The 21,046-nt window shown below is 59.3% G+C and overlaps 3 protein-coding genes and 2 non-coding genes across 26 annotated transcripts in view; 4 read left to right on the top strand and 1 right to left on the bottom strand.

The window, feature by feature from the left end:
- The window catches only part of LOC102943236 (zinc finger protein 883), a 2,438,435-nt gene that overhangs the window by 723,592 nt on the left and 1,693,797 nt on the right, over positions 1-21,046 (bottom strand). The window lies entirely within an intron of this gene.
- The window catches only part of LOC114020163 (zinc finger protein 501), a 1,907,800-nt gene that overhangs the window by 226,956 nt on the left and 1,659,798 nt on the right, over positions 1-21,046 (top strand). The window lies entirely within an intron of this gene.
- The window catches only part of LOC119564595 (zinc finger protein 883), a 1,467,279-nt gene that overhangs the window by 634,636 nt on the left and 811,597 nt on the right, over positions 1-21,046 (top strand). The window lies entirely within an intron of this gene.
- Positions 3,152-3,270, top strand: LOC114018366. Its single transcript, XR_005223630.1, has one exon. It is a non-coding gene; the product is annotated as a 5S ribosomal RNA (ribosomal RNA).
- Positions 6,868-6,986, top strand: LOC119564661. The gene has a single exon (XR_005223631.1). It is a non-coding gene; the product is annotated as a 5S ribosomal RNA (ribosomal RNA).

The raw sequence follows: 21,046 nt of genomic DNA, 5'->3' as shown, positions 1-21,046 counted from the left end.
CTCTTTTTCTTGACTAGTTTCTCCTCTGCATCAACTTGCTCTCTTTCTTTGTGAGCCTGGCTAGCTCGGTTGGAAGAGCGTCAGACTTTAATTTGAGGGTCCAGGGTTCAAGTCCCTGGTCAGGTGACGAATTCTTCACTAAGCTCTTAAGGTATCTCTCTTAAGTCCTGTTTAACATTGCTTTTTCTCTTCAGGATTTTGCCTTTGCTAAGAAGGGCCTTTTGTGTGTGGGATTGAAGGGGCAACTTCCTGACATGCCATCATTCCTTGCAGGCTGGAGGAATAAAGGCCTCTGGGCATATAGCAGGTTCCTCCCAGATGGCTGCATTCTCACGTGGTGGAGGTGGAAGCTCTGTCTCCTTGTCTCTGTTTCTGCCTTCACCTGAATGTCCTGATCTGGCTGCCCTGTCTGAGACAGGATGTGCCGAATGTTTGGAGCATTAGGTGCTCACCCAGCACTTGGCTTTCCTTCGAGGGAGTGGGGAGCAGGGTGGGGCTCAGGCCCCCAGCTGGAGAGAGGTGCAGGTCTCGGGGCTGCTGGCTGGGACCTTGAAGAGTGTGATATTTCTGCAAGAGGAGTGGAGTTGGAGGAGGAGTACGTGCAGTGCCTTGGGGGAGGCCTGTGCCTCTCCCAAGCAGAAGGTATTTGTGTGTTTTCAGTCCCTGGGAGGCTTGGGTCCAGCCCAGCGTTGGGGCCTGAATTGTCATGAGACCGGGGGGAGGAGAGTGTAGAATTGGTGGAGCTAGGGAGTGGGGCTCCGCAGCCACTCACCCCACCTTGGGAGCACTTGAGGGGACTGAACTGTCTTTGGGTACGGGTAGTGGTGGGACCCCAGGGGATGGGGAGCAGCATTCTGGGGGCCATAGGCACTGACTGGGTGCTCCGGGGCTGGAGCACCCACGGGGGAAAATTGGTTGGTGCTCTGTACCCACTGGCAGCTCCCCGCCCCACCACCCCTCCGCCTCTGCCTCCTCCCCTAAATGCACCGCTGCATCCTGCTTCTCCCCCTGGCTCCCAGCGCTTGCACTGTGAAACAGCTCTTTCATGCGGCAAGCGCTGCGAGGGAGGGGGGAGGAGGGGAACATGGCTTGCTCAGGGGAAGAGACGGGGCCGGGGCAGGGATTTGGGGAGGGGTCCAATAGGGGCATGGAGGGGGAGGAGACTTTGGGGAAGGGGTGGGCTTATAGATAATAAGCCTTAGCTCTAGAATTACCACAGTTATCCTCCGAAGAGAGCCCCCCTTCTCCCCGCTTTCCCAGGCGGCCCGGGTTACACCCCCCCCCCGGGGGGCTGAGGGTCGAAGCCGGCGGGGGAGAGAGAGAGAGACGGCGGCAGGGCGAGAGGGGGCCGTCGAGACCCCCTCGGCACCTCCCTCGGACCTCTCTCCCCCCGCATTCCCCGGTGCTCCGGGTGACACCCGGGGGAGTCCGGCAGTAGAGCGGGCGCGGGGGCCCTCTCGCTGCTTTTCTTCCCCCCGGTGCCCCAGCCGACACCGAAGAAGGACGGCGGGAGCCAGACGGGGCGGGCCCCCTCGGGCCCCCCTTCACCCCGCGCTTCCCGGTGGCCCTCGAACGTGGCGACGCGGCGCGGAGGAGGCCGCGGCCGCCTTCCAGGCAACCCGCTAGAGAAGAAGTCGGCGACCCAGGCAGGGAGGGCAGCAGGGGTTACTGAGGCTCCAGCGAGAGGGCGGTACGTGGGGTCCCACCGACGGCCGACGGAGGCTCCAGGAGCCGGGGCCCGCGCCCCGGAGCGTGCGTGGAGAAGGACCGTCGGGCACGGCGGGGGACCGCAGCGCGCCCCTGCTCGCTCTCGCGACGTGTTTGGCCCTGCTGAGCCTCGCGGCTCCCTGGGTTTTCGGACCCCTGGGTGGGCTGCCAGAGCCGCTCGACCTCGCAGGGCGGAGATCTCGGCCGGCTGGCCCCACGGCGAGGAGGGCCGGGCACGCGCCCGGGCCCCCCCCCCCAAAGGATGGAAGTCCCAATCGGCCCCAGGATCCGGGGACGCGAAGAGGAAGAGGGACCCAATCCGCCTGAACGCCGGACGCCCCTGCGGTCGGGGCGCCGGCCCGCGGAGGGCCCTTCCCGTCGCGAAGGTGGGCACCGCATCGATCGGAAGGCGAGAGAGGAGCGGGCCCCCCCTCCCTGCGGGGGGCGCCGACAGTCGGAGTTCGCATCCCGGCCACCCGGGGGTGCGAGGGGACGACGGGGTCCCCGGAGGAAAAAAGCCGGAAAAGGGGGGGTCCGGGGGGGCCGGGGGCCGCCCCACCTGCCAACGTGCCCCCGTCCCCCCTCACAAGATCGGGTAGAATGCGCAGATTGGTCCCCGAGGCTCATCTCTGGTTCTCACAGGTTCTGAAAAACCTGTTCTCATAAATCTCCTCGCACCCGTCGAAATGAACTAGGTGAAAAATCCGACCGCCAATTTAGCGGGACCAATCTGAAATTCTATCCGACCTCCTGGTTCCCTCGGTCGGCCGAGGGCACTTTTGACGACCCCATCCGGACTTCCATGAGACTGCCGGCCATCAGGTCAACCCATTACTTTCAATGGGGTTGACCTGATGGCCGAGAGGGACTTAGACATTTTTTCAGCCTTTTCCTCGGGGTTGACCTGGTGGCCCGGGGGGACTTAGGCATTTTTTCAGCCGCTTTTTCCTCCGGGTTGACCTGGTGGCCCGGGGGGACTTAGACATTTTTTCAGCCGCTTTTTCCTCCGGGTTGACCTGGTGGCCGAGCGTCTCGCCGTCCGCGGCCGGAGAGAGAGAAGGTCCCCAGGCCAGCCTGCAACGCCGCGGACAGGATCGGGCTCCTGGAAGTCTGAAAAAAAATTGTCACCGACTCCAAAAGTGGTTTTGGGGGGACTCATCCAGTCTCCGGAGCGAAAAAAATAAAAGGGAAAAAAAGGATCGGGCCCACCCGAGGCAGGGGAGCCAGTGAGGGAAAGGGGACGAGGCGGCCCGGAGCCGAGTCTCCGCAGCCAGGATCGGGCCCCTGGAAGTCTGAAAAAAAAATTGTCACCGAGTCCAAAAGTGGTGGTGGGGGGGCTCATCCAGTCTCCGGAGCGAAAAAAACAAAAGGGAAAAAAGGATCGGGCCCACCCGAGGCAGGGGAGTCAGTAAGGCAAAGGGGACGAGGCGGCCCGGAGCCGAGAGCCTACGGCCATACCAGACGGAAGGCCCCCAATCCCGTCCGATCTCGGGAGATAAACTGTCCCGGGCCTGGCTAGTACTTGGATGGGTGACCGCCAGGGAATCCCAGGTGCCGTAGGCAGCTTTTCCCGCAGCGAGCCACCTCTCTCCTTTTCTGGGGAACAAGGGCGGGGTCGCCCTTCCAGGGGCCCTGGGCCTTCAGTCCCTTCCGGCCAGCAGGTCAACCCCATACAGGCAGCGGGTTGACCTGGTGGCCGGGAACGAAAGCGGCCAGCAGGTCAACCCAATACATTCAGCGGGTTGATTTGGTGGCCCGAAAGCAAACCGGCCACCAGGTAAACCAGGAGCTCACCCGGGGGAGAAGGGGCCGGGCGCACCCTCCTCTGCCCAGGGTCGCTCTTCTCTCAGCCGGGGCTTAATATCCATCCGGCCACCAGGTCAACCGGAGCCTGCCCCCGCGGGCAGGGACTGGGCAGACCCCCCTCCGCCGAGGGTCGCCCTGCCCCGGGCTCCGGGCTTAATTCCCGTCCGGCCACCAGGTCAACCCGGAGCCTGCCCCCATGGGCAGGGGCCTGGCGGACCCCCCTCTGCCCGGGGTCGCCCTGCCCCAGGCTCCGGGCTTAATTCCCGTCCGGCCACCAGGTCAACCCGGAGCCTGCTCCCGCTGGCAGGGGCCAGGCGGACCCTCCTCCGCCCGGGGTCACCCTGCTCCGAGCCGGGGCTTAATTGCCGTCCGGCCACCAGGTCAACCCGGAGCCTGCCCCCACGGGCAGGGGCCTGGCGGACCCCCCTCTGCCCGGGGTCGCCCTGTCCCGGGCTCTGGGCTTAATCCCTGTCCGGCCACCATGTCAACCCGGAGCCTGCCCCCGCGGGAGGGGCCGGGCGGACCCTCCTCCGCCCAGGGTCGCCCTGCCCCGGGTTCCGGGCTTAATCCCCATCCGGCCACCAGGTCAACCCGGAGCCTGCCCCCCTGCAGGCAGCAGGTCAACCCCATACAGGCAGCGGGTTGACCTGGTGGCCGGGAACGAAAGCGGCCAGCAGGTCAACCCAATACATTCAGCGGGTTGATTTGGTGGCCCGAAAGCAAACCGGCCACCAGGTAAACCAGGAGCTCACCCGGGGGAGAAGGGGCCGGGCGCACCCTCCTCTGCCCAGGGTCGCTCTTCTCTCAGCCGGGGCTTAATATCCATCCGGCCACCAGGTCAACCGGAGCCTGCCCCCGCGGGCAGGGACTGGGCAGACCCCCCTCCGCCGAGGGTCGCCCTGCCCCGGGCTCCGGGCTTAATTTCCGTCCGGCCACCAGGTCAACCCGGAGCCTGCCCCCCTGCGGGCAGCAGGTCAACCCCATACAGGCAGCGGGTTGACCTGGCGGCCGGGAACGAAAGCGGCCAGCAGGTAAACCCGGAGCACCCACGGGGGAAAATTGGTTGGTGCTCTGTACCCACTGGCAGCTCCCTGCCCCACCACCCCTCCGCCTGTGCCTCCTCCCGTAAATGCACCGCTGCATCCTGCTTCTCTCCCGGCTCCCAGCGCTTGCACTGTGAAACAGCTCTTTCATGCGGCAAGCACTGCGAGGGAGGGGGGAGGAGGGGAACATGGCTTGCTCAGGGGAAGAGATGGGGCCGGGGCAGGGATTTGGGGAGGGGTCCAATAGGGGCATGGAGGGGGAGGAGACTTTGGGGAAGGGGTGGGCTTATAGATAATAAGCCTTAGCTCTAGAATTACCACAGTTCTCCTCCGAAGAGAGCCCCCCTTCTCCCCGCTTTCCCAGGCGGCCCGGGTTACACCCCCCCCCCGGGGGGCTGAGGGTCGAAGCCGGCGGGGGAGAGAGAGAGAGACGGCGGCAGGGCGAGAGGGGGCCGTCGAGACCCCCTCGGCACCTCCCTCGGACCTCTCTCCCCCCGCATTCCCCGGTGCTCCGGGTGACACCCGGGGGAGTCCGGCAGTAGAGCGGGCGCGGGGGCCCTCTCGCTGCTTTTCTTCCCCCCGGTGCCCCGGCCGACACCGAAGAAGGACGGCGGGAGCCAGACGGGGCGGGCCCCCTCGGGCCCCCCTTCACCCCGCGCTTCCCGGTGGCCCTCGAACGTGGCGACGCGGCGCGGAGGAGGCCGCGGCCGCCTTCCAGGCAACCCGCTAGAGAAGAAGTCGGCGACCCAGGCAGGGAGGGCAGCAGGGGTTACTGAGGCTCCAGCGAGAGGGCGGTACGTGGGGTCCCACCGACGGCCGACGGAGGCTCCAGGAGCCGGGGCCCGCGCCCCGGAGCGTGCGTGGAGAAGGACCGTCGGGCACGGCGGGGGACCGCAGCGCGCCCCTGCTCGCTCTCGCGACGTGTTTGGCCCTGCTGAGCCTCGCGGCTCCCTGGGTTTTCGGACCCCTGGGTGGGCTGCCAGAGCCGCTCGACCTCGCAGGGCGGAGATCTCGGCCGGCTGGCCCCACGGCGAGGAGGGCCGGGCACGCGCCCGGGCCCCCCCCCCCCAAAGGATGGAAGTCCCAATCGGCCCCAGGATCCGGGGACGCGAAGAGGAAGAGGGACCCAATCCGCCTGAACGCCGGACGCCCCTGCGGTCGGGGCGCCGGCCCGCGGAGGGCCCTTCCCGTCGCGAAGGTGGGCACCGCATCGATCGGAAGGCGAGAGAGGAGCGGGCCCCCCCTCCCTGCGGGGGGCGCCGACAGTCGGAGTTCGCATCCCGGCCACCCGGGGGTGCGAGGGGACGACGGGGTCCCCGGAGGAAAAAAGCCGGAAAAGGGGGGGTCCGGGGGGGCCGGGGGCCGCCCCACCTGCCAACGTGCCCCCGTCCCCCCTCACAAGATCGGGTAGAATGCGCAGATTGGTCCCCGAGGCTCATCTCTGGTTCTCACAGGTTCTGAAAAACCTGTTCTCATAAATCTCCTCGCACCCGTCGAAATGAACTAGGTGAAAAATCCGACCGCCAATTTAGCGGGACCAATCTGAAATTCTATCCGACCTCCTGGTTCCCTCGGTCGGCCGAGGGCACTTTTGACGACCCCATCCGGACTTCCGTGAGACTGCCGGCCATCAGGTCAACCCATTACTTTCAATGGGGTTGACCTGATGGCCGAGAGGGACTTAGACATTTTTTCAGCCTTTTCCTCGGGGTTGACCTGGTGGCCCGGGGGGACTTAGACATTTTTTCAGCCGCTTTTTCCTCCGGGTTGACCTGGTGGCCCGGGGGGACTTAGACATTTTTTCAGCCGCTTTTTCCTCCGGGTTGACCTGGTGGCCCGGGGGGGACTTAGCCACTTTTTTCAGCCGTTTTTCCTCCGGGTTGACCTGGTGGCCGAGCGTCTCGCCGTCCGCGGCCGGAGAGAGAGAAGGTCCCCAGGCCAGCCTGCAACGCCGCGGACAGGATCGGGCTCCTGGAAGTCTGAAAAAAAATTGTCACCGACTCCAAAAGTGGTTTTGGGGGGACTCATCCAGTCTCCGGAGCGAAAAAAATAAAAGGGAAAAAAGGATCGGGCCCACCCGAGGCAGGGGAGCCAGTGAGGGAAAGGGGACGAGGCGGCCCGGAGCCGAGTCTCCGCAGCCAGGATCGGGCCCCTGGAAGTCTGAAAAAAAATTGTCACCGAGTCCAAAAGTGGTGGTGGGGGGGCTCATCCAGTCTCCGGAGCGAAAAAAACAAAAGGGAAAAAAGGATCGGGCCCACCCGAGGCAGGGGAGTCGGTAAGGGAAAGGGGACGAGGCGGCCCGGAGCCGAGAGCCTACGGCCATACCAGACGGAAGGCCCCCAATCCCGTCCGATCTCGGGAGATAAACTGTCCCGGGCCTGGCTAGTACTTGGATGGGTGACCGCCAGGGAATCCCAGGTGCCGTAGGCAGCTTTTCCCGCAGCGAGCCACCTCTCTCCTTTTCTGGGGAACAAGGGCGGGGTCGCCCTTCCAGGGGCCCTGGGCCTTAAGTCCCTTCCGGCCAGCAGGTCAACCCCATACAGGCAGCGGGTTGACCTGGTGGCCGGGAACGAAAGCGGCCAGCAGGTCAACCCCATACAGGCAGCGGGTTGACCTGGTGGCCGGGAACGAAAGCGGCCAGCAGGTAAACCCGGAGCTCACCCGGGGGAGAAGGGGCCGGGCGCACCCTCCTCTGCCCAGGGTCCCCCTTCTCTCAGCAGGGGCTTAATATCCGTCCGGCCACCAGGTCAACCGGAGCCTGCCTCCGCGGGCAGGGGCCTGGCAGACCCCCCTCTGCCCGGGGTCGCCCTGCCCCGGGCTCCGGGCTTAATTCCCGTCCGGCCACCAGGTCAACCCGGAGCCTGTCCCCGCGGGCAGGGGCCTGGCAGACCCCCCTCTGCCCGGGGTCGCCCTGCCCCGGGCTCCGGGCTTAATTCCCGTCCGGCCACCAGGTCAACCCGGAGCCTGCCCCCCTGTGGCCAGCAGGTCAACCCCATACATTCAGCGGGTTCACCTGGTGGCCTGAAAGCAAACCGGCCACCAGGTAAACCCGGAGCCTGCCTCCTCGGGCAGGGACTGGGCGGACCCCCCTCCGCCGAGGGTCACCCTGCCCCGGGCTCCGGGCTTAATTCTCGTCCGGCCACCAGGTCAACCCGGAGCCTGCCCCCGCGGGCAGGGGCCGGGCGGACCCCCCTCAGCTGAGGGTCGCCCTGCACCCGGGCTCCGGGCTTAATTCCCGTCCGGCCACCAGGTCAACCCGGAGCCTGCCCCCGCGGGAGGGGCCGGGCGGACCCTCCTCCGCCCAGGGTCGCCCTGTCCCGGGTTCCGGGCTTAATCCCCATCCGGCCACCAGGTCAACCCGGAGCCTGCCCCCCTGTGGCCAGCAGGTCAACCCCATACATTCAGCGGGTTCACCTGGTGGCCTGAAAGCAAACCGGCCACCAGGTAAACCCGGAGCCTGCCTCCTCGGGCAGGGACTGGGCGGACCCCCCTCCGCCGAGGGTCACCCTGCCCCGGGCTCCGGGCTTAATTCTTGTCCGGCCACCAGATCAACCCGGAGCCTGCCCCTGCGGGCAGGGGCCGGGCAGACCCCCCTCAGCCAAGGGTCGCCCTGCACCCGGGCTCCGGGCTTAATTCCTGTCCGGCCACCAGGTCAACGCGGAGCCTGCTCCCGCTGGCAGGGGCCAGGCGGACCCTCCTCCGCCCGGGGTCACCCTGCTCCGAGCCGGGGCTTAATTGCCGTCCGGCCACCAGGTCAACCCGGAGCCTGCCCCCACGGGCAGGGGCCTGGCGGACCCCCCTCTGCCCGGGGTCGCCCTGTCCCGGGCTCCGGGCTTAATCCCTGTCCGGCCACCATGTCAACCCGGAGCCTGCTCCCCTGCAGGCAGCAGGTCAACCCCATACAGGCAGCGGGTTGACCTGGTGGCCGGGAACGAAAGCGGCCAGCAGGTCAACCCCATACATTCAGCGGGTTGACCTGGTGGCCCGAAAGCAAACCGGCCACCAGGTCAACCCGGAGCTCGCCCGGGGCAGAAGGGGCCGGTCGCACCCTCCTCTGCCCAGGGTCGCCCTTCTCTCCGCAGGGGCTTAATATCCGTCCGGCCACCAGGTCAACCGGAGCCTGCCCCCGCGGGAGGGGCCGGGCGGACCCTCCTCCGCCCAGGATCGCCCTGTCCCGGGCTCCGGGCTTAATTCCCGTCCAGCCACCAGGTCAACCCGGAGCCTGCCCCCCTGTGGCCAGCAGGTCAACCCCATACAGGCAGCGGGTTGACCTGGTTGCCGGGAAGCAGAGCAGCCACCAGGTAAACCCGGAGCTCGCCCAGGGGAGAAGGGGCCGGGCGCACCCTCCTCCGCCCAGGGCTGCCCTTCTCCGAGCCGGGGCTTAATATCCGTCCGGCCACCAGGTCAACCCGGAGCCTGCCCCCGCGGGCAGGGACCGGGCGGACCCCGCTCAGCCGAGGGTCACCCTGCACCCGGGCTCCGGGCTTAATTCCCGTCCGGCCACCAGGTCAACCCGGAGCCTGCCCCCCTGCGGGCAGCAGGTCAACCCCATACAGGCAGCGGGTTGACCTGGTGGCCCGAAAGCAAACCGGCCACCAGGTAAACCCGGAGCTCGCACGGGGGAGAAGGAGCCGGGTACGCCCTCCTTTGCCCAGGGCTGCCCTTCTCCGAGCTGGGGCTTAATATCTGTCCGGCCACCAGGTAAACCCGGAGCCTGCCCCCGCGGGAAGGGGCCAGGCGGACCCCCTCTGCCCGGGGTCGCCCTGCCTCGGGCTCCGGGCTTAATTCCCGTCCAGCTACCAGGTCAACCCGGAGCCTGCCCCCGCGGGCAGGGGCCGGGCGGACCCTCCTCCGCCCGGGGTCGCCCTGCTCCGAGCCGGGGCTTAATTCCCATCCGGCCACCAGGTCAACCCGGAGCCTGCCCCCATGGGCAGGGGCCTGGCGGACCCCCCTCTGCCCGGGGTCGCCCTGCCCCAGGCTCCGGGCTTAATTCCCGTCCGGCCACCAGGTCAACCCGGAGCCTGCCCCCACGGGCAGGGGCCTGGCGGACCCCCCTCTGCCTGGGGTCGCCCTGTCCCGGGCTCCGGGCTTAATCCCTGTCCGGCCACCAGGTCAACCCGGAGCCTGCCCCCGCGGGAGTGGCCGGGCGGACCCTCCTCCGCCCAGGGTCGCCCTGCCCCGGGTTCCGGGCTTAATCCCCATCCGGCCACCAGGTCAACCCGGAGCCTGCCCCCCTGCGGCCAGCAGGTCAACCCCATACAGGCAGCGGGTTGACCTGGTGGCCCGAAAGCAAACCGGCCACCAGGTAAACCCGGAGCTCGCACCGGGGAGAAGGAGCCGGGAGCACCCTCCTCCGCCCAGGACTGCCCTTCTCCGAGCCGGGGCTTAATATCCGTCCGGCCACCAGGTCAACCCGGAGCCTGCCCCTGCGGGCAGGGGCCAGGCGGACCCCCCTCTGCCCGGGGTCGCCCTGCCCCCAGCTCCGGGCTTAATTCCCGTGCGGCCATCTGGTCAACCCGGAGCCATCCCGGGGGGGAAAGGGCCGGGCGGACCCCCCTCTGCCCGGTGTCGCCCTGCCCCGGACTCCAGGCTTAATTCCCGTGCGGCCACCTGGTTAACCCCGGGTCCCGCAGAGGGGAGAGGAAAGGAGGTGGCCGGACCCTCCTCAAGCGAGGGTCGCCCTGACTTAGAACTGGTGCAGACCGACTGTTTAAATAAAACAAAGCATCGCGAAGGCCCGCGGTGGGTGTTGACGCGATGTGATTTCTGCTCAGTGCTCTGAATGTCAAAGTGAAGAAATTCAATGAATCGCGGGTAAACGGCGGGAGTAACTATGACTCTCTTAAGCTGTGTCAAGAGCGTGGTTGCTGGGCCGCAGTATTGAGACCTCAGCCTCCCCATGGTCCCGCTGGACAACTCTCATGGGAACCTCAATATTGGGAGTTGACTGACTGAGGCTCAGCTGCTTTCTTTCCTGCCCTACTGTCCTGGTACACCGGCTAGGCAGTAGAACGCTACGGTGAAAAACACTAATGGTGGCGGCACTGGCCAGTGCCCAGATACGCCCAAGTCAGAGTGCAAATTCGACAGGGCTGAATATGGAGATCGTACCTTGGGGTAGGTGCATCTTCAGACCCTTCGAACCCCTGGCTCGTTACCGAGTCCAAGTCTCATCAGTGGCTACTCAGACTGAGAGCCCAATAACTACCGACAACGAGAGACTCCCAAGTCTGGGGTCCTCGCAGACTATCACTACCGCAGGTGAGGTGTATCCCATCTCGGGTCCCTCACAGAGAATCACCAACGCCGGTGCGATCAGTAGCATTACTGTCGCACAGACTGAGGCCGAGGACATGCTCCCGGCCTTACCTCTGGAGATCCTCAAGTCGGTATTCGGTGAGACTGTGAGGCCCGACACATCTCCCGGACCTTGCGTCCCAACAACTCCTGCCAGTGAGCAGGAAAGAGATGCGGAAGGCTCTGAATCACTGGTAGACGACAGAAACGATACCATCAGCGTTTCTCCCACGACATCCACTGTCGCGGTGAGAGATGGAGAAGGCGAGACCAGAGTGCAGGGAAAGGTTCTGTTGAGGTTACCAAATGATAACCCAACATGTCCCTTTTGCGGGGATCATGTGGGGAAACCAACCGCTCTGCAAGTACATCTGAAACGTCACCACGGAGGGAAGGATGTGGAATTTCAATGTTCCTTGTGTGATAAAATCAATCCTAAAGCACACAGCATCCTATGTCACATCCCCAAGTGCAAGGGGCTGACATCCCAGGAACCGGCCGGTGACTGGGAGTGTGAAGTTTGTGCCAAACGATTTGGCACCAAATCAGGTCTCTCCCAACATAAGAGATGGGCCCACCCCATGGTACGTAATGCAGAGAGAATCCAAGCCAGTCAACCTAAACAAAACTCGCAGCATGGGAAACACAAAAGTTGTTGGTCGGCCGAGGAAGAGTTGCTCCTTATCGATTTTGACAAAATGTACTCGGGCGAAAAGTACATTAACAAACTCATTGCTGAAGCCATAAAGACCAAAACGGCTAAGCAAATCAGTGACAAACGTCGACTGCTGAACCTAAGCAGTAAAAACAAATCTGAGTGTGCTGACCCAGGACCTGGAGCAAACGCTTACCACCTGGAAGTCCGATCTGATGAGCCGCCTACCATCACGGGGCTCGAGAGTATGTATATGTGCGAGGTTAAGCAACGCCTAAGTGACCAAAGCAAAGGACCACAACATCTGGGCCTTGCTCCGTTTGAGTCTGAGATCCTTAGCACATGGGTCGGGGGGACCCCAATATCAGATCACGTGTTGAAACAACTTCCATCGATGTTCTCTCCTCCTTCCTAGCACCTGAGCATGAGACTAAAGAAAAAGGTAAGAAAACCGCCCAAAACCCTAAAAGTGGAAAGAACAAATCTTGGATGAAAAAAAGAGCGGCTAAGAAAAGTACCTACCGGAGGTACCAGCACCTCTTTGAGAACGACAGGTGCAAACTCGCCTCTATCATCCTTGATGGCACCGAACGCTTCCAGTGTCAAATTCCACCTGAAGAGGTCTTCCTCGCATACAAAGACAAATGGGGGGCTCGAACCCCCTTCGAAGGGCTCGGCCAATTCAAATCTCATGCTACAGCTGATAACTCAGCTTTCGAAATTTTCATAAGTGCTAAGGAAGTCTTGAAAAACATCAAGGAGATGAATATGAAAACGGCTCCGGGTCCTGATCAAGTCAGCTTGAGAGATCTGATCCGCGTGGATCCTGAGGGCGATACACTGGCTGGGTTATTCAATGCATGGCTGGTTACAGGTATCATACCTGACGGTATTAAGGAATGCAGATCCTTACTGATCCCAAAAATGATGGACCCAGAGGCACTGAAAGAACTAGGGAACTGGAGACCTCTTACCATCGGGTCCATCGTGCTGCGGCTATTTTCGAGAATACTGACAAACAGGCTGGCTAAAGCGTGCCCATTGAATGCGAGGCAAAGGGGGTTCATTGCGGCACCTGGCTGCTCCGAGAACTTCAAGGTTCTCCACCTTATCACCAAGCAAGCCAAAAAAGAAAAAAAGCCCCTGGGCGTCGTGTTTATAGATATAGCCAAAGCTTTTGACTCAGTATCCCATGATCACATCATGTGGGTGCTGCGGGAAAGGGGCCTGGACCAGCACATGATCAACATCATCAGTGACTCCTATAGGAACGTCCATACCCGTATGGAAGTAGGGAAGGAGCTCACCCCGCCAATTGCCATTGAAGTTGGGGTTAAACAAGGAGACCCAATGTCACCTCTGCTATTTAACCTAGCGCTTGATCCTCTGATTTCAACGCTAGAAAAGATTGGCAAAGGGATTCCCAGTTGGTGCGCAAAGAGTAACTGCACTCGCCTTTGCTGATGATTTGGTCATGCTCAGCGACTCGTGAGAAGGTATGAATGCAAACATCCAGATTCTCGAGTCCTTCTGCAAACTCTCGGGACTCAAGGTGCAAGCCAGGAAATGCCACGGATTTCTCCTGAGCCCAACCCATGACTCCTTCACTGTCAACAACTGTGAGGCCTGGAAAATTGGTTGCGACAGCCTGAATATGATTGCTCCAGGCGAGTCTGAGAAATATTTGGGACTCAAAGTCGATCCATGGATCGGATTCACCAAATCGGCATTATCCGACAAACTTGACACCTGGCTGGAGAGGATCAACAGGGCCCCTCTCAAGCCTTCGCTCTAGATAATTAAGCCCGGGGGAGGGTCAGGGGTGGGGCCAAGCCAGGGGCAGGGGGCGCGAGCACCCACCTACCTCAGGAAAAGTTGGCATCTGTGCTGGGGGCTCATTCACCCAGGAAAGGAAACGTCCCTATGGGGGAATCACTGACCCAGCAGTGAGCATTGGACCTGTTGGTGAGCCCTGCAGTGTCCTTGGGTCTGACATGAGCCCGGGGCCACTTGCCGGTGTCCGAGCAAGGGGAGCCACTCGAGCTGCAGATGGCAGAGGTCAGGGCTGCGAGATGGCAGAGCTGGAAGGCAGGAGAACAGAGCGGCCTTCCACATTGGTGCCAGCAGTGGGGTTTGGACCAGAGGGTCCCCTGCCATCCAAGAGGAAATCCTACACAGCAGCCGCAGCCTGTCTTTCAGCAACCACAGCATGTTTGGTGGCAATTGAGGGACTGCAGCCGTCCGTCTCCTTGCAGCAACAGCAGCGTTGCATGGCTTGACTACGGTACATGGGGGGTTCGAACAGGTGCCCCATGTGGGACTTTGTATTGGGCACTTCGCTGCTCCGCTCTTTGGGCTTTCTCGCTCAGCAGCTGCGGTCAGTGATGGAGTGTGGACGGGTGAATTTTGGGGGACAGTTGAGCTTTTAAGGGATGAGGGTGACCAGTTAAGACATGTTCCAAATATGTTTTACGTTGGGTCGGAGCGGGTCATTGCCGGTATGTGGGACAGTCTAAAGCCTGCTTCAGCTGCAGCTCATATGAGCACTTCAGTTACGGGGGCGGGAGCCGGCACGGTCTGCACAGTGAGTTCTCGGAGTACAGGACGGAGGACTGCCGGCAGGGGATCTGTTGCAATTTGTGTGGGAGGCAGGGACACGTACTGCAATTGTCCAGAGGCATGGCATATCCGAGAGGAGGGACTCTGGTGTCAGCACAGAGCACGCATGCAGACGGAGAGTGCTCAGGAAGCAAGGGAACAGGGAATGGGAGTGGCAAGCGGACACCTGCCTCGGATGTCAAAGGAATGGAGGGTTCATGCCCCATGGATGGGGAAAGCAGTGGAACCGGGGATTGCATAGCTAGCTTGGAGGAGTTAGTGCAGACCAGTGAGGAAAGCAGTGGGGTAGGCACAGGAATACATAAGAATATAAGAATGGCCATACTGGGTCAGACCAAAGGTCCGTCTAGCCCAGTGTCCTGTCTTCTGACAGAGGCCAGTGCCAGGTGCCCCAGAGGAAATGAACAGAACAGGTCATCATCAAGTGATCCATCCCCTGTCGCTCATTCCCAGCTTCTGGCAAACAGAGACTAGGGACACCATCCCTGCCCATCCTGGCTAATAGCCATTGATGGACCTATCCTCCATGAATGTATCTAGTTCTTTTTTGAACCCTGTTATGGTCTTGGACATCACAACATCCACTGGCAAGGAGTTCCACAGGTTGACTTGCATTGTGTGAAGAAATACTTCCTTTGGTTTATTTTAAACCTGCTGCCCATTAATTTCATTTGGTGCCCCCTAGTTCTTGTGTTATGAGAAGTAGTAAACAACACTTTCTTATTTACGTTCTCTACACCAGTCATGACCTCAATCATACCTCCCCTTAGCTGTCTCATTTCCAAGCTGAAAAGTCCCAGCCTTATTAACCTCTCGGGATATGGAAGCCATTCCATTCCCCTAATGATTTTTGTTGCCCTTTTCTGAAGCTTTTCCAATTCCAATATATCTTTTTTGAGATGGGGCGACCACATCTGCACGCAGTATTCAAGATGTGGGGGTACCACGGATTTATATAGAAATAACATGATATTTTCTGTCTTATCTATCCCTTTCTTAATTATTCCCAGCATTCGGTTTGCTTTTTTGACTGCCGCTGCACATTGCGTGGATGTTTTCAGAGAACCATCCACAATGACTCCAAGATCTTTCTTGAGTGGTAACAGCTCATTTAGACCCCATCATTTTATATGTATCATTGGGATTACGCTTTCCAATGTGCATTACTTTGCATTTATCAACATTCAATTTCATCTGCCATTTTGTTGCCCAGTCACCCAGTTCTGAGAGATCTTTTTGTAGCTTTTTGCAGTCTGCCTGGGTCTTAACTATCTTTAGTAATTTTAGATCATCTGCAAAATTTGCCACCTCATGTTTACCCCTTTTTCCAGATGATTTATGAATATGTTGAATAGGACTGGTCCCAGAACAGACCCCTGGGGGACACCATTATTTACTTCTCTTTCCGTTCTGAAACCTGACCATTTATTCCTACCCTTTTTCCCCCTATCTTTTAACCAGTTACCAATCCATGAGAGCACCTTCCCTCTCATCCTGTGACAGATTATTTTGCATAAGAGCCTTTGGTGAGGGACCTTGTCAAAGGCTTTCTTTGTACAGTCAGGTGAGGCCATTGGTGAAGCGCTGGCTGGGGTAACAGGGCCCGCACGATCCCCATGTGACCAGGAACAGGTTGACAGGGCCCAGCTGGATTGTGAGATGCCTGAACCTACCATGAATAGGCTGGAGCATAGCAGAATTACTGGGGAGACTCGTGTGAAGGTTTCCCAAAGGTAAAGGCAGGAAAGTGTTCTGGAGTTGTTAATGTCTCTCGCTGGCTGTGGGGGGGTCATGTGACTGCACATTGCCAGCTGTGGCTGCAGTAGGCAATATGGTACTTCCCCAGAGCAACCATTTTCCATTGTTGGATCAAGCAGAGACGGCCGAGGAGGGGAAGAAAGGGGAATCTGCAGCAGAAGTGGGGCATGCTAAGAGTGGGGAGAACGTTGGCCTATGGAGAAAGGCACTTGGGCGGATCAAGGTAGCAGGGAGGGCTCCTCCCATCTGAGTTTCTCTCCCATGCTTTTGGAGGGCAATGTGGGATGGGAGCCATCTTTCCCACGTGACTTATTGGTTGACCCAATAGGGTGGGAAGGGAATGAGGCAGGGCAGCCCTTGGGGATGGTGCCAGAGGGGTTGCTGGGCAGGGCAGGGATTGGGGATGAAATCTCCTCTGCACAGGTGGGAGAGGGCAGTACCGGGGAAGGGGCATATGTGAAAGTGGCCACATGGAGCGTGGGAGGGATTTGGGAGCCCAGGAGGAGGCGTTTGATATTCAGTACCTTGGAGAAGCTGGACTTGGACGTGGTGGGCATTCAGGAAATGCACGTTAATGGCTTTAGGTTAGCTCAATGGGCAGAGGGCAATTGGAGGAAGGGCCCATCTTTCTGGTTCTCTGGGCCAGGGAAGAATGATTGGTTTGGAGTTCTTGTTCTTCACATCCACAGTTCAAGTACAGAAGGTGGTGGAGCTCTGACCAGGGAGGGCATTATTGGTGGACTTTGTGCTCCGTAGCACTGGTTATTGATATATTATTTTGTATGGTCCCCAGATAAGGCATGAAAGGAAAGATCTATGGAAGGAACTGACTCCCTTCCTCTGGACCTCATGGTGTTTGGTGGGGGGGCGGATTTTAATTCTGTCAGTTGGCCTGAAGACCACTGGTCCTGTTTTCCTGACCATCAGAGGAAACTCTTTTACAATGAGCGCTACCTGGCACAGGTCTGTAGCGTGGTCGGTTTAGAGGATGTGTTTCTCCGTCGTGAAACCAGCAGCAGGCAGGCGGTAGCCTCCTATTCCTCTGATCCGAGCTCACACCAGCCACAGATGGGATACACCTTTCTCCGGGGACAGGCCAGGAGTCGCATTGACTGGATTTACGTGAAAGAGAGCACGTCAACAGCCCAGTGCAGGGTAGTGCCAATGAACTGTTCAGATCATGCAACTCTCACCGTGTGCCTCAATATGGGCTATTCCCTGGTCGTTGGCAGAAGATATTGGAAGCTGAACATCCAGAGCTTGCAAGATAAAGGGGCGGGGTGGTGTTGGCAGAACGGGAAAGCATAAGAGGGTTCTATGCCAACCAGGCAGATTGGTGGGAATTGGTGAAGGATGAGTTGGCTGCTTTGTTCCGGCAGCCAGGGAAACACCACAACATTAAAGAATAGCAACGGTGCCAAGTTCTGCAGCATCGCCTGTGGGATTTCTGCAAGACCGTCCAGACAGGGGAGCCTGTGTGACTGTATGAACATATCAAGTGACAGCTGGCTGAGTTCTGGGAGATGAGGCTGCAGCTGGCCTGATTTCAGTGGGACCACTGAGTAAAGGGAGAGGCTGCCTTCCCAGACATTTTTGTGGCCTGCAGAGACCAGAGACAAAGCAGGAGGATGCGGGGACTCAGGGTGGGATCCACGGATCCGTTAGTGCAGGACCACAGGCGAATGCTGGCCATCGTGGAGGCCGATTATGGGGAGCTGTTCCTGGCCCGGGACATTGCTCAGCCAGGGAAGGAGCAGTTTATCTACTTAGCTGTGGACTGCTCATAGCTGGTCTCAGGAGACTAGCAGAGGAGTTTGCTGGAGCCCATGCAGGAATGTGAGGTGAGGGAAACGACTTTGTCCTTGAAGACTGGCACATCTCCTGGCTCAGATGGCCTGCCTCCAGAACTCTACTGGGAACTGCTGGAGCTTGTGATGCCAGTGTTGACTAATGTCTTCAACAGCTCTCTGCTCCATGGGGCACTGAGTCCATCACAATACGACACTATCCTGGTATTGCTGGCCAAGCTGGGAGCCCTCACCAACATCCAGAATTGGAGGCCCATTGCTCTATTAAATACAAACTACAAGATCTTGGCCTGAGTACTCGAGATGAGGCTGGGAGAGGTAGCAGACCGACTGGTGCATTGTAGTCAATCCAATGCAGTGCGAGGTCGGACAGTTGCAGACTCCTCATGCAACGTGTGGGAGGTCTGTGAATGTGCATGCTGGAAGCAGTGGGAAGGTCACTTGTTGGCTCTGGATCAATCCGAGGCCTTTGACCAAATCAACCTGAACTATCTGTGGAAAGTGCTCAAACAGTATGGACTTCCGTGGGACTTTATCAGATGGCTGCAGGTGCTGTACAAACAGGCCTCGGTCTGCCCATTGGTGAATTGCTGGCTAGGGAATAAAGTCCCCGTGCACATGGACGTAAAACAGAGCTGTCCCTTGAGTCCTTTCTGTATGTGCTGTCTTTGGACCCTTTTCTGAGAGCACTCCACAGAAGCAGAGCAATGCGGGGCATGGTTTTCCCTGACCAGAGCCTGGGAGGACTGATCAGGGGAGCTGTCGCATTGAAGGCTGTTGCCCATGCAAATGACGTGACCTTGATAGTGAACTTCTGGGTAACTGCTGTATTTTGGTGATGCTATTGGGGTACTTGGCTGCAGCCGGAGGCATGATGAACCTAGAAGAGAGCAGGGTCCTGTGGGTGGGATCGGACCCCGGTGGGGGTTTTCCCTTACTTATCAGGGATTTGAGATTAGTAAACAGCCAAGACAGGAGCACCCCGAGGGTGGTGAACATCTTGGGGATATTGTTTGGGGTCGGGGACAAGGTGGGGAAAGCGAACTGGAGAGGCAGCTGCTGGCCTCCGAGGAACGTCTCAGCTTATGGCATGAGTGGACCTTGTTGTTAGGTCTTGAGCATGACAACTTTCTGGTCTATCTTTTGGCTGCGGGAAATTGTCTCAGCCATGTATTTCCCCCAATTCCACAAGTGCTGCAGTCACTGAACATGATGGCCTTCCACTTCTTGTGGGGTAATAGGAGATCCTTAGTCAGGAGAAGTGTGGCTTTTCTGGCAGTGACACAGGGGAGGTTGGACATGGTGGGCTTTGAAGCCTTTTATGGTTCCAGTTTCTTGTTTTTCAGTTTTCAGTGGGTGACTGAACTGGAGGGCATGCCAGGCCAGGGGAGAATGGTGGGGCAACCACGAAGTCAACAACCAACTCTTTGGATCTGGCCGTATTTTTTTGAGCCCACTGGGTGCAGCACTGGGTTTGGGGTGGCCGATGGTGACAGAAGAGGGAGGAGATTAGGAGGGCCCCCCACTCTTTCCAGTGCCCATTCACTGCCACCTTATGTCCGATGGGCCTTTCAGTGTGTGGCTGCATGGAAGGTGTTCGCAGGAAGGTTTAAGCCACAGCAGTGGCCTCCCTCACAGCAGCAGTGGCCACACTGGTTTGCTGCAAAGCCCTGGAGGCCCCTCCACTTGGGTCCCCAGTTGCACAAGAATCTGTTTTTTCCCTACTCCCGTGTTACTCGTGCCCACTCGAGGAAGGTCTTTGGTCCGGCTGGCTTGACAGGATGGACCCATGCAATAGCGTGGGGCCCCACAGCTTGAGAGTCTGTCTAGAGATATCTGAAGTTCTGTGGGTTGATCTCATGTCTGTGTTTCTCTCTGCATCACCTAATGCCGAGAGGCTTTTGCCCTTGCACTTGTCTTCGTGCTTTTTTTCTTGCCCACCTCATTCTTAAAAGGAGTGCCAGGACCAGGCTTCATAGTCAAGGAAAGAGAAGCAGCAGCAGGAGTCCCAGGCTGGAGCCCAGCACACCTCTGGGCACCAAGAACAAGGGTAGTTCTAAGGGAAGCCTTAAAAGTCATAGAGCCCCAGAGGATGGGGCAAGAGGAGGGGAACCATGACTAATCATGATCTGTGGAAAGCCACAAAGACACACGGCCAGTCTGGTCCCTGCCTCCTGGCTCACCCAACACCCGCTGCAGGCCACCTGCAGACCAGCATGCCAGACGGCTGTTGACATTCAGCGGCCAGCATCAGAATGTTGAAGGAAAGCAGGGCCAGCCCCCCAGGTCAGGCCCCTTACCGTTCCCACTCAGGGTGCTCCTTTTGGCGGTGGGGGAGGAAATTTTTCCCTAAGCAGCTTTTCACCAACTGGCAAGAGGCAGAGAAACACCCAGGCTCCAAAGGCGCTATTCAACAAGCCCCCTCCAGCATAGGGACAGGCACAGATTTGGAGGAGGGAGACTGCTCTGCATGCTAGCCCGGGTGTCCGCCTACTTTCTTTGGCAAGCTGGGAAGGCCAGAGGCTAGCTTGGGACTATCTGGGGCTCGCATGCGAATCTTTGCTCTCCCCAGCCCCGCTGGAGCCAGAGCCTTTGCCCCAGTGGCCAAAGGGAGGATTTGGCCGTAAAGAGAGCAGGGCTTTCAGGCGAAGTGAAGGCTAAAGAAGCACAACTGCACTGGGACTTGAACCCTCAATGATAAGACAGCTTATTTTTAGGCCACACAGTAACAGGCTGCTCTCTTTTGTAGCAAATTTTTAGAACCATAAATGGATTCCACTCAGAGGACCCCTACATTGTATATGGGATGCATGACCTTGTTCTTTCTCTCCCTCATTCCCGGCCAGGAGGAGAGCTGGAGGAGAGTCAGGCTCAGCTTTGTAGCAGGGGAACATGGTGAAGCACAAGGAACTCAGGTGTGGGTTTTACATGGGAAAAGGCAGGTAACTGTTGGAGTGAATCTAGGGGGCATGTTAGGAGATGGCTGTTTGTTGGCCTCTTAATTGTGCATCCCCCCTGCCCCTTACCCTTCTGCTCTGCCCTCTATGCTGCAAACCAGCCAGGGGAGTTGAATCACTGCCTTTTCTTCATGTACACGGGAGAAACGTCGTTACTTAAGTCCTCCTTGTTTCCAAGCCCCATGTGAATTCATGACATGCCTGGACTCTGTGACTGCAGCATTCATGTGCATGAGACTGTCTCAGGAGATGACCCTTGCTATGTGTGAAAGGAGCTTTTTCTATGCTGCTAGGGAAGGGAATGTGAAAGTCCATTCACAGCCTGGCTTCCTATGAGCTCTGAGGAAGCTTTGGGATCTGCAACAGAATTCTCTGCATCCTCAGGTTATCCTGGTC

The sequence above is a fragment of the Chelonia mydas genome, chromosome 28 (genome assembly GCF_015237465.2).
Source record: "Chelonia mydas isolate rCheMyd1 chromosome 28, rCheMyd1.pri.v2, whole genome shotgun sequence".
NCBI classification, from domain to species: Eukaryota; Metazoa; Chordata; order Testudines; family Cheloniidae; genus Chelonia; species Chelonia mydas.
Note: the sequence above shows the minus strand (reverse complement) of the source record. Positions and strands in the feature narration are given on the sequence as shown.